The sequence below is a fragment of the Parasteatoda tepidariorum genome, chromosome 4, assembly GCF_982258835.1.
Source record: "Parasteatoda tepidariorum strain Cologne lab strain chromosome 4, Ptep-v5.0, whole genome shotgun sequence".
NCBI lineage: Eukaryota > Metazoa > Arthropoda > Arachnida > Araneae > Theridiidae > Parasteatoda > Parasteatoda tepidariorum.
In genome coordinates, this window is record NC_141758.1 from 10,432,281 (window position 1) to 10,444,654 (window position 12,374).

Here is a 12,374-nt window from a genome sequence, read left to right on the forward strand (position 1 = left end):
AAATAATACTTGATATTATTTAAGAATAATTCTGTAACTAAAATTCTTAATAAAAAAGTTATTATTTATATATTGCAAACTAATTACTGAATAAATAAAGTCAGTTATTTTTTTTTTATTATCAAACTGAAAAGATTAATGAATTTCGAAGTCAGAGAACCAACTTGTCGAATCAAAAGTAAATTAGTTTATATCTGAACATATTTTCGAAAATAAATTATTCTTGGCAGAACAATTCTTTATTTACAAGTAGATATTTAATAAGTCTTAAAATGACTTGTATTAAAATAAATGTGTATAAAATAAAATAGGTATAAGTGATATATATTTATTGATAATAAAACAACAAATTAACTATTGATAATAAACAATAAAATCCACATACTACAACGAAAAATTTTAATTAAAAATTTGCATTCTTATCTACATTTAACTGCAAAAAAATATATATATTGTTTCTTTATTTATTAACTTGCTTCTTAATTTTATGAATAAAGCATTTATCATAAATGAGATTTGATATCAATGGTTTATTATCACAGCCTTAACTAAAATTAGTTATTGGGCTTGTGTATAAATAATATTTTTTAGATAAATCTATCATTTAAAAAAAATCACGTGATACAAATCTATGATTTTTTAAAAATTAAATGACTTTTTAAATTTAAAATCATGCCCACCCAGTTTTTTTTCAATTATTATTTTTCTTGACATTTTTCATTGCAGAGTTTAGGGATTGGTCCCCACACACACTCACAAATTTTTAATGCAATTAAATTCTATGACATAAAGATTAAAAGTTAGAAAAAGTTCCATGCTGTTATTTAAAAAATTACACTCTTGATATAAAGGGAAATTCCCATTTGGAAATGTAAATTATGACAACTCGTATGAATTATATAGCCAAGGAATCGAAAAAATATTTCTAAGATTTAGCAGATGTAAAGAAAAACTTGTAATAAAACTATCAGTCTAAAATATTTTTGCGACCCTAAATTTTAGCACTTACCTCTAAGCTCGGCCCTGTCTGTCGAACCTGATTGATTTCTAAATCAACAAAGGCCAGGATATCTACGATGACGTCACTTGCAGATATATAATTCAGTAATCTTAAAATAAGATAGCAGAAAATATTTTTAAAAACATTTTTCAGAATCCCCAAAATTGGAAATTTTAATGAAGTATAAAATTGCACAAAAATATTGACGTATTCTAATTTTTTTTTTTTTTTTTAAGTTTTGACAGTAATGAGAATTTTTCGAAATTCTTTAATTAGGAAAATTTTGATTCACTGATCTTATTTCTGTAACAAAATTTTGCAAAAAATAGAAAAAAGCGATTATTTTACCAAAAAAGAAAAACGCAGTTTTGAGAAGAAATATTTAAACATAATTCCTTTTTCTTTTTCTCTTGAGTTCTTTTTTCTTTTTTTTTTTTTAAATAATTCAATTAAATTTTTATTTCTCGTAGACAATTTACTAATTTTTTCGAAATTATTTTAATTAACAAAATTGATAATGTAAAGTGTTAATTGCATGTTTCGTACATTAATTAGTTACATTTATTTTAGTTCTCAAGCGCATTTTTGCTCAATAAGCTTTATTAAAGGTTGATTGAGATGAGAGGAAAATTTCAATAGTTCCAGAGGTTGATTTTGAAGGCAGATTTCAATACAGTACAACTGATGGGCAAAGTTACCATGCTGCCTGAAATTTGCCAACAGGTCCTCTTAATACTTACTAAAAAAAAGAGAAAGAAGTAAAAATGTACTTAACCTTTTACAGGGCAAAAAATTTAAATCACAGTTTTCGTTAAGAATATATTCAAAGAAGCTAACTTGTTCAGCTTTGAGAAAAATTTTATCTTAATGGTAGCAAAATTTATGGTTTCAAATATGAATCTTAACTCTTAGAACTATTAATTTTAAGCTATCTTGCACACCCCTGCATGTAAATAATTAAAAAATTCATATAAAACGACACTCTGCCTCAGTCATCTCGTAGTGAGCTAAAAATAAAAGGAAAATAAGTGTAATTTCTATAAGCAGAATTATTTAATTCTTTCGCAATCCATAAAATCTTTTGCTGAAGGATTCTTCATCGATCTGTAAGAGCTCTATGTTCAAATAACGTACTTCCAAAACAAACCGAACTGCTTCATCTATAGTTGAACATTTTAAATTAAAATGGTTGATTTAAAACTTCTAAATTCAAGTGATAAATATTTAGCAAGCTTATTGGTTTGCATTATTTACAAGAATAAGTGGCACAGTTTTTATCTAATGGCCACTGATAGGAGATAGGAATTTTAAAACACTACAAGTCCGTCCCCAAACCTTAGAAGTTATTTTTTACCCTTCAATAGATAGAGATATACTAAACTGACTTTTCACTAGAAAGTTAAAAGTAGATAACTAAAATTTTATAAACTTTCTGGATGAGATTTATTACAATGGGACTCACTGTTAGCAGTCTACTGTGTGCATTGTGTTATAAATTGGGCTGATATTCTCCACAATTATGAATACTACACAATTACAATCACTTAAAACAACATGCCGCTTTATTCTCCTATAGTTAACAAATGGTAGGAATATATTTCATAAAAATAATGAGTACTTTTATTGTTTCTTCGGCGAAAAAACTCTTCAAGGCAGCCGTTTAGAACAGCTGTCCCCGGGTTTTTTTCGGCTATGGAACCCTAAATGGTCGAGCTTATTTTGGCGGAATTATAAAAAAACATCGACCCTGGCATTATTAAAAAAAAGTTCATTAGCAGCGGTAAATATACTAACAAAAACGAAAAAAAAATTATTGTGAAACTATTTAATGAGTAGAATGAAATATTTAACGTTATGAATTTTTACTTGGTGTATGCATGTGCTGAAAATGAATAAAATAAACTGTGTTATGGTTAATAAAAAAGAACTGTTATAAACAATGTGAATATATAACAAAAAAAAAAATTAATTTTTTATTCTCGAATTCTTCCACGGAACTCTAGGGTGCCATGGAACATCTTTTGGGTACCGCTGGATTAGAGTATTAACGGTGATCTAATCACAAGGATAAACTATTATAAAGGGGGAGAGGTAAATATTTAGGACAGGTTTTAAGCATATATCAAAATGTCTCTTTTTTGAAATGAGTGTTTTCTTGTTTCCATAGCAACAAACAACGCCTGACTAAAATGCAGAAGAGGTATTATCTTTGCGAGAAGTTTCGGCAGAATTTCAGAAGCAATATTTATTAATTATCGGTAAGAAATAAACCAACTTACCGAAATAACTCAAACTTGAGAGTACTTTAATGTACGCGTGTCATAAAAGAATGAATACTTCAGAATATTTCCTCTATATTCCAATATAAATATTGTAATACTCGGCCGAAAAACACAGCCAACGAATTTATATTGATTAGTAAGAAATTTACCAATAATATTCCCGCATTCAATGAAAAACTAGCTAAAATTAAACTTTTATTTCATTCTCCTTTTTAATTTTATTTATTCACCTGTGGAATTTCCATGGAGATAATAGTAGAAATAACAGAAAATCGACGCGCTTAGCCGATTTCGTGGATACAAAAACAATAGACGTCATATAACGATTAAAGAGTGATAACAGGAAGAAAAAAAGTAGATTTGGTTTATGAACAGAAGATGTATTTTGTGCTAGATCAACTAGTGTATTGTTACCCATTAGTGATCGTGGACGATTATAAAAATCTGCTATAAACTCATAGGATTTTTTTTTTCCGTTACGTAAATTACTTTTAAGTACTTATTTTTCTTCAAATGTTATCATAAGTCACAAAAAACGTCGGTGAGTTATTTTATTTTATTTTAGGCATAAGCTTAAAATGCACCCAGCTTAAATAAAATAACAGACTTTTAAGAAATCTCAAAACAAGAGGTGAAGAAACTGGAGGCAACAAAAACAGATTTTTCAATTTTATGCAATGAACCCAAATTGTTAAGATCTAACGCTGCTCTTTGAAAAAACGCGTACAAAACCAATATGGAAGTACACGTAAGTTCCCCCCCCCCTCTTAAAACACACAATGAAGGATTATATATGTCAAGGCGAAAAGGGCAAGATTGGTAATAAAATAATTGAAATCTATCTTATTTTCAGAAAGAATAAAATATCCCCGATTACCAAGCTTTTTTACTGTTTTTTTCATTATTTACTTTTAACTTTTTATTATTTTTTTGTTCAAAAACAAGCAAATAGTGATAAAAAGTTTACACTTAATAGTAATGCACGAACGTGCTAAATTATGAAATTTATGTTGCCGTTTTAATTGTTAAAGTAAAATAATGCTTTTTTTTCTTAATAAAAAAAGGACTTTTAATTATTGTGAAATTATTTAATGCGTAGACTGAAATATTTCATGTTATGAATTTTTACTTGGTGTATGCATAGGAACTGTTAAAAAAGAACTGTTTCAAACGATGAGGTATATTATAGAATAGTTACCGTAAACCGGGGCGAGTCTACCCATTTTTTCAGTTCGTCAACTTTCAAGTGGTCAAACTTTTGTAAATATTAAAGAAAAAAAGTCTTTTAATAGGTGTTTCGGAATTGCTATTTATCCCTCATTAAAGCTGTGAAATCGATTTAAGAAAATATTAACAGTTACGCTGTTACTGAATATTTTTATAGAACTGCTGACAAATCTCTCGTATGGGGCGAGTCTACCCATTCTACTAAAATGAATGTTAACATTGTAAATAATCAAATTTTACTATTAAATTGTTATTTTAGTTACTATATAGGATATATATGAAGTAAAATTCATAACTTTATTTTATATTCCATTTTTTTATTTATAAAATAACACAAATTGAGTATTTGATCGATTATCACATTTTGATCACAGTTTTGTTTTTATAATCATTAACATTATTAAATAACATTTTTTTCTGATTATTGTTGATAAAAATAAATTAAAATTAATATAAATTTACAATTAAATAATTAATAAATAATAATAATTAAAGATTATTAACAAAATCATGGCATTTTTTGTAACATTTAAATCCATTTGTTTTGCGAATATAATTTCGAACCATCTGTAATAATAAATAATAATTTATTTAACTTGCATTAAATAAAAAAAGTTAATTTTGTAATATAAAAATTGAAAAAATAGGTAAAATGAACATATTTCATATTTACATTTATATTTAACCTATAAATTTTCTTATTAATGATAAATTTATCAATGCAGAATTAAAATAATATACTCAAATTCATTTAAAATGACTTAATTTTAAAATAAACAAAGTTCTAAATTATATTATTATGCTTTATTTAAACTAAATACGAATGGGTAGACTCGCCCTGCGAATTCTGGCTTTTTGTTTACAACAGCAAAACTTATATTCTTTTTGTTTTTTTTTTCATATAAAATTAATGTAATCTTAGTCTTAGATAAGTTTATCACTTAACCAAAGTGAAAATAGTAATAATAATAATATACTTACGGAGCACCAACTAAAAGTTTGCGGATTTTCAATACAAATCTCTCAAAAGACGTTTGAACAGGTCGGTTAAAAAGACACCAAATAAATAAAAACGGATCAAACTACTACAGCGCCATCTTCCTTAGAGTCTGAACTAAGTCCTCCGTCGGTAAAATTTTTTTTATTTGCAATTTAAAATAGTGAAAATTAAATAAAATTAAAATGAGTAGACTCGCCCCTGGATGGGTAGACTCGCCCCGGTTTACGGTATGAGAAAAACTTAATACTTTATTTTTGAATTAAGTTATTTTATTTTGAATTGAAAAACTCGATAAGAAATACTTATGAACTTTCTGTAAATGCGTAAACCTTTTATAATTTATTCAATATATTGTTTTTGAAAAAAAAATTAAATAATTTAAATTTTGATAATTTTTTTTTCATTCGCATTTTGCATGAAGTTCATATAAACAAGCGAAATATTAAATAATTTATGTACCATTGATCGGATGTATATATTAATATTACTGGTTAAAAATATCTTAACTCTCGGAACCGCCGTTATCTTTCCACGGAACCCTAGGGTTCCGCGGAACACCTTTCGGGAACTGCTGGTTTAGAGCATTAACGGTAACTGTAAACACAAGGAGAAACTATTTCATGAAAGGTGGAGAAGTAAATATTTAAAACGGATTTGAAGCATATGTAAAAATGTCTCTTTTTTTAAAATGAGTTTTTTCATGTTTCCGTAGCAACAATCAGCACCTGAATAAAATGCAGAAGATGTATATTTGTAAAAAGTTTCAGCAGAGATTTATAAGTAATATTTAGCTCTTCTCGGTAAGAAATAAACCAACTTACCGGAATGATACAAACTTGAGAGCATTTTTATGTACGCCTTTCTTAAAACATTGAATACTTTAACATATTTATCTAAACTTCAATATAAATATACTAATATAAAAAAAAAACTTAACCGAAAAACACAGCCAAGGAAAAGGTATTGATATGTAAGAAATTTATCAAAAATATTCGCCCATTTAAGGTAGGTAAATGAAAACCAAGATTAAAAAATCATCTTCTGTTTCATTCTTTTTAATTTTACTTATTCACCTGTATATTTTATATGAAGATAATAAGAGAAAAACGTAGAAAATTAACTCGCTTTACCGATTTAATGTTAGCAAAATAATCAAGGTCATATAACGGTTATAGTATAGACATCTGATAATAGATAAAAAAATGATTAAGGTTATGAACAGAAGATGTATTTTGCGTTATCGCAACTAATTAGCTTTTACCTGAGGAACACATGATTCATTTTTATGTTCGGTTGTAAAAATTCGCTGTATGAACATAGAAATAATTTTATTGTCATAAATTTTACGCAAATTATGTTTAAAGATTATTTTCTTTAAAATATTATCTTAACACATTGCTGACCGATATTGAGTTAACTCGTGTTTTCGTGGTCAAGCTTTGGTGACCGGTCACGAGTTAACTCGTGTTTTCGTTAGCAGTGATCTCGTGGTGACTATTTTAAAAAATAGGCATAATTTTCCTCACTTTTCAAGTTTTACTATTTAATTCTCGGCCAATTTATTATAACTTTACGAAACCAGATATATTAGCAAAACTTATGGTGCACCATTACACACAGGTGATTGTTATACTTTTTATCATACGGAATTAAAAATTAAAAGTTCTTAAAGTTTATTTATATTGTTTTACTTCCAGATTCGCTTTCAAAACAATATCCGGGCACATGGGGTAATTTTCAGAGAACTTGCCGATCAGCAATGTGTTAAGTAACAAGTCACCGGTGAGGTTTTTCATTTAAGGTATAGCTTCTTAAAATGTGATTTTTAAAAAATCTCGAAATGAGGGATGATGAACTTGGACGAAGTAAAAAATGCGTTTTTTAAGTGTTCAATAATTAATCCAATTCTTTAACACCTACATTGCTCTTTAAAAATGTGAGTACGAAACCAATATAGAAATACACTTCAATTTTGTTTCCTTAAATAAAAGAGAAAAAGAAACAAATGACAATAATAGAGCTGAAAGCCTAAGTACATTAAGACGGAAAGAAAAGAGAAAAAATTGGTAAAAAAATAATTTCATTCTACCTAACTTATTTTCGAAATAAATGAAATATAACTAGCTACCAAGGTTTTTTTTATTACATATATTTTAGTTTTTATTATTTCTTTTTAAATAAATACGTTGAAATTAAGAAAAAAATTTCAAAATTAAGTGAAGTTAGATTCTGAGATACAAATAAGCACCAAATAGTAATGCGCTAATATGTTAAATTCCAGTTAAATTCAAAAAATAATATGTTACGGTTTAAATAATTAGATTATTATGTTATTTGTCAAACGCAAACTCCCCTCACCTCTCTTCCCTCAATTTAATTATATTTCGGTAAATGAGTAAATAGGCCCCTGGGCTAGGTACTTTGTACCCAGAATTCACATCGGCATTGTCAATTATTAAAGCAAAATGATTTGATGAAATCAAAACTCGTGACAGCTTAATGTCTAGTAAAAATTAATGATCACATAAAAATGATCACAGATAATGACCACAGATTTTTTTTAGATAGAACTGAGTAGAACAAACGAATGTTTTTTTTTAATTTTTTATGTGCCGATAAGCCGACTTCATAAGTCTAAGTATTTTTTTTTATTACTTAAAGAAGCAAAAATTCTGATTGTTTTACGACTTATAATTTACAATGCAAAATAATTCGATTCTTTTAATTATTAACACAATAATTAGCTACCACAGATTCAACAAAACGAAAGTTTTTTTTAAAGATTTCATTAAAAAAAAACAATTATAAATTTTTCAAAAAATAGTCCAAGTGGTTAGAAAACTACATTATTTTTGTAGTTAAGTACAACTACTTTGTTACAAATGTTGTTAACTGCAACTACTTTTCTTAAAATGTAGCGACGCAAACTACTTTGGAATTGCATTCACTACTTCATAACTTTAAGAAGACGAACATGGCCGCCTCAAGACTTATCAGTGGGCACCTAAAATGCGTGACCTTTGAAAGCGGCCGCAAAGTCTTCCCAACGTGCACCAAGTGCCATCTGAAGCCGGCTTCCCCCGATTATATCCTCGATTGCTTGGGGCTTGCTCTTGCGGATATCCGTGATAGCTCACTTCTGGTGCTTGATTTTGCTAAAATTCACGGTCTCAAGGATTTGATCTAGCTGTCGCTAGATCCTGAAGGATTGGACACAACAACAACAAGAAGACGAACACTACCTGCAAACTAAGAGAAAAAAAGAAGAAGCAGAAACTACATTAGTTTCACTACTTGTAGTGGTTTATTTCCGACCACTGAAAATTCCTTTGTCATCATTAGATGTGATGCACTTATCAAGTTTTCCCCCCCCCACGATTTGCAATCACTCTAATACTATTCAAGCTTCAAATCGTTCAGTGCCCGGTGAGAAGCTGTTCCACGTAATCAAAGCGATAATCGTTAAGATTTTTTCTTCCTTCTCGGTTACAGGAAAAAGTCGTTTAGGTTTGGCGACTATAGATGATGGGGAACGACAGGTAATGTATAAAGAGGTTTTTTTTTTATTTTTTGAGGGACAATTTAGCGGAAACGCGTCTCATTTACGTCGCACTAGAGCTGCACAATGGGCTATTGGCAACGGTCTTGGAAACATCCCTGAGGATGATCCGAAGACATGCCATCACAATTTTGATCATCTGCAGAGGGGATGGCACCCCCGCTTTGGTAGCCAGATAACATGCGCGTGAAGTCTAGGACTTCACAGTTTAACGAGGAAAGATACTTCTGCGGAGGGGATGGCACCTCTGCTTCGGTAGCCCGACGACCTGCACGCGATGTCGAGCACTTTACGGTAGAACAGTTCGCGTCTCATTTGCAAATCCTCGGCTAAAATCCGCATGCACGAGCTCCAACTTATGACTGTGCCTTTGGAAATTTGATCGATCGTAAAACGACGATTTTCGTGGATATTCTGACAATTTTTTTCAAGACTTCTTTGTTTCGAAATGTTGAATGATGGCAAGAACCAGCAAGGTCTTCAACACTCAACTCATCACGGTTATATAAACCGCCTAAACCACTCGAAAACTAATGTGCGGCTCATAGAATTCTCTTCAAGAGGACGTTATATCACGGAAAATATTTTTCATCACAAATTCTGTTTTTTTTCCCCACCATAACTATTTTACCGGGCTCGAATCCCAACGATGGCTGATCAATACGAATTCCGCATCCGGCTCGCACCGACCACAGTGCTGATGCAAAATATACTTAGTGGTAGAAGAATCATGGGTTAGAGTCTCCTTACCGCCAGGCTTTGCCGTAGGTTTTCGTGATTTTCGTATCATGTAATGCAAATGCGGGTCAGTTCATTCAAAAAGTCCTCCACGAAGGCAAATTTCTCGCAAGACTTGATGCAGGAGTTACTTTGTTTCCTGGATTAGGTTCAAAAACAAGGTTGCGGAGTTAAACGCTAGTGCCCCTAAACTCAAAATTGGGTCGGCTGTTCAACGACGGTTATAAAATATTTAAAGTAAAGAAAAAGTGATTTCTTCCAAACCTTAAGTAAGCCATGAAGATTTAATCGCTGAAAAAACAAATTGTACGTATCAAGATGCAAACAAATTCTTGGAAGAGAACTTTGATTTTACCTGATATTTTGAAAAATTCTTTAATAGTATTTGATACTTCTTGGATTACTTCAGGTTTGTGAGAACTCTTTTTTTTTTCTACAATAAAATTTTTTAATTACTTAAATAATGGCGGTGGAAGAGAATTTGTAATTCAAAATTTCTCCCGTTGCATAGCGTCTTCATAAGAGATTGTTGCAGTGTTTTAGTCAATTTCTGTTGCGGATTTTTCTAGCAGCAAACATAATTTTAAACTGACTTTTTGTTCTTCCATTTCGATTTCACAAGCGGAAGGAATAACAGTAAGAGAAACACAAAAACTATACGCTCAGAGGTTAACCTACAATCTGAGGCCGTCTATATTCACAGTTGTTTTGTGAAGATCTGCCATCTAGCGGAAGAATTCTATACTATACGTCTATGAATGGCAACGCAGTCTCAGTTCGGCGTTTTTTTAGCCCCCTTTCCTGTCATTTCCACTCCAAGGGGGAACATTTCTAAATAGATATAAATATTAGTAGTTTTAGCAGACTATATTATTTTTTTTTTATTTGTCTTACCTGATGTAGGCATTTCACTTTAGTTAATTTCGATTTTTTATCGGATTTTACTGTAATATTAGTAGTAAAAATTTAAATTTTTGAAAACAGTTGTGAACAATTTTTACGTCTGCTGAAGTTAGTTTCTCCTTTAAAAAAAAAACTTTTTCTGCTTAGTAATAAATAAAAGAATATTCTTTTACAAAGTTGAGCTCTCCAACCCTGCCAAAATACCTCCAAGATGACTCACTCATTTAACCATAGTCTTATTTAATACCAAAGCTTTTAATACCTTGGCTTTGATTTTCTTTTATCCTTTATTTTAAGTAAAATGTAGGCTACACTCCTGTTCACTATCCAACCTCAGGAATCGCTCACTCACGTGATTCAAAACCTAAACCATTTTGCAAGCAGAGAAGCTCTCTTATTCAAACTGCGGTACTAATGACCGTTAAAGCTGCAAAAAATCAAGTTATTTGGGTAGATTTACATTTGCTCTTCTCGTAACAATTTAAAACTTGTTAATTTACCATTAACAAGTTTTAAATTGTTACGAGAAGAGCAAATGTAAATCTACCCAAATAACTTGATTTTTTGCAGCTTTAACGGTCATTAGTACCGCAGTTTGAATAAGAGAGCTTCTCTGCTTGCAAAATGGTTTAGGTTTTGAATCACGTGAGTGAGCGTGATTCAAACAGTTCAAACAGTCACGTGAGTGAGTGAAAACCTCAGAAATTTAACTACTACTATTGTTTATGAAGCTTAAACATTTCAAATTCTTGAAAGTACCTCGTAAAAAGGCAAGAATCAAAAGGATAATTTAAAAAATTCTTTCTGTATTTATAATTATGAATTTGAATAGATTTATCTTTATAATAAAAATTTTTTATGAGTGCTTGCTCTGTACATACTTCTGTTTAAATACTCACATGTCCGGGTGAACTAAATTAGGAATTTATTTTACAGTCCTTGTCAAAAGTCTGAGTGCACCTTTGTTTTTCCCACTAAGTTACTAGCATGATAGACAATGTATAGATTCAAAACTTAGTTTACTAGACTTGCTTTCTAAAAGTAAATGTTTTTAATTAAGGAAACAAACATACGCATTTTGTTCATGATTAAGAGAAATTATTGAGTAAGTTTGCTTTCATCAAAGTGTCCACATTTGTTCCTGTATAAGATCTTTGCATAAGCAAGACATTCGTTTAATCAATTTATCCAAAGTTTGACAGTGTATGAGACTCCAGCAGCTTTGAAGGGTCTTTCATCCAATGAGATGCGAATCCCAACGATGGCAGGTCAATACGAATTCCGCACTCGGCCCCGCACGAACCACATTGCTGGCGTAAAATATCCTTAGTGGTAGACGGACCATAAGAGTTTTCTTGCCGCCAGACTAACTGTGGGAGGTTTTTGCCTGTTCTTGATGAGGGTTAGTTCCATCAAAAAGTCGTTGAAGAGGGCAAATTTCTCCCTATACTTGATACAAGAGTTCCTTTGTCTTCTGGATCGGGTTCAAAATTAAAAGGCAACGGAGTAGAACATTAGTGGTCGTAAACCCAAAAAATGGGGTTGGCTGTTCAACGACTGTTATAAAATAAAATATAATAGTACACAACTAATAATTTTTCATATATTCGATCTCTTTTGCTAATATTTTTTTTTTCTCATCAAAAGACTTACCACCTGGAGAAA

The 12,374-nt window shown here is 30.3% G+C and overlaps 1 protein-coding gene across 2 annotated transcripts in view; it reads right to left on the minus strand.

Annotated features, from left to right (window-relative positions):
- The window catches only part of LOC107442473 (solute carrier family 41 member 1), a 36,008-nt gene extending 32,610 nt beyond the window's left edge, over window positions 1–3,398 (minus strand). The window contains exons 1-2 of one of the 2 annotated variants that reach the window (XM_043050849.3): window positions 3,280–3,385; window positions 1,010–1,109 (exon numbers count right to left, since the gene is read on the minus strand). The gene's annotated coding sequence lies outside the window, so the exon portion shown is untranslated. Of the gene's footprint in view, window positions 1–1,009; window positions 1,110–3,279 lie in introns of both variants that reach the window. The other variant, XM_071181966.2, reaches the window with a different exon arrangement.
- Window positions 3,399–12,374: the final 8,976 nt, after the last annotated feature.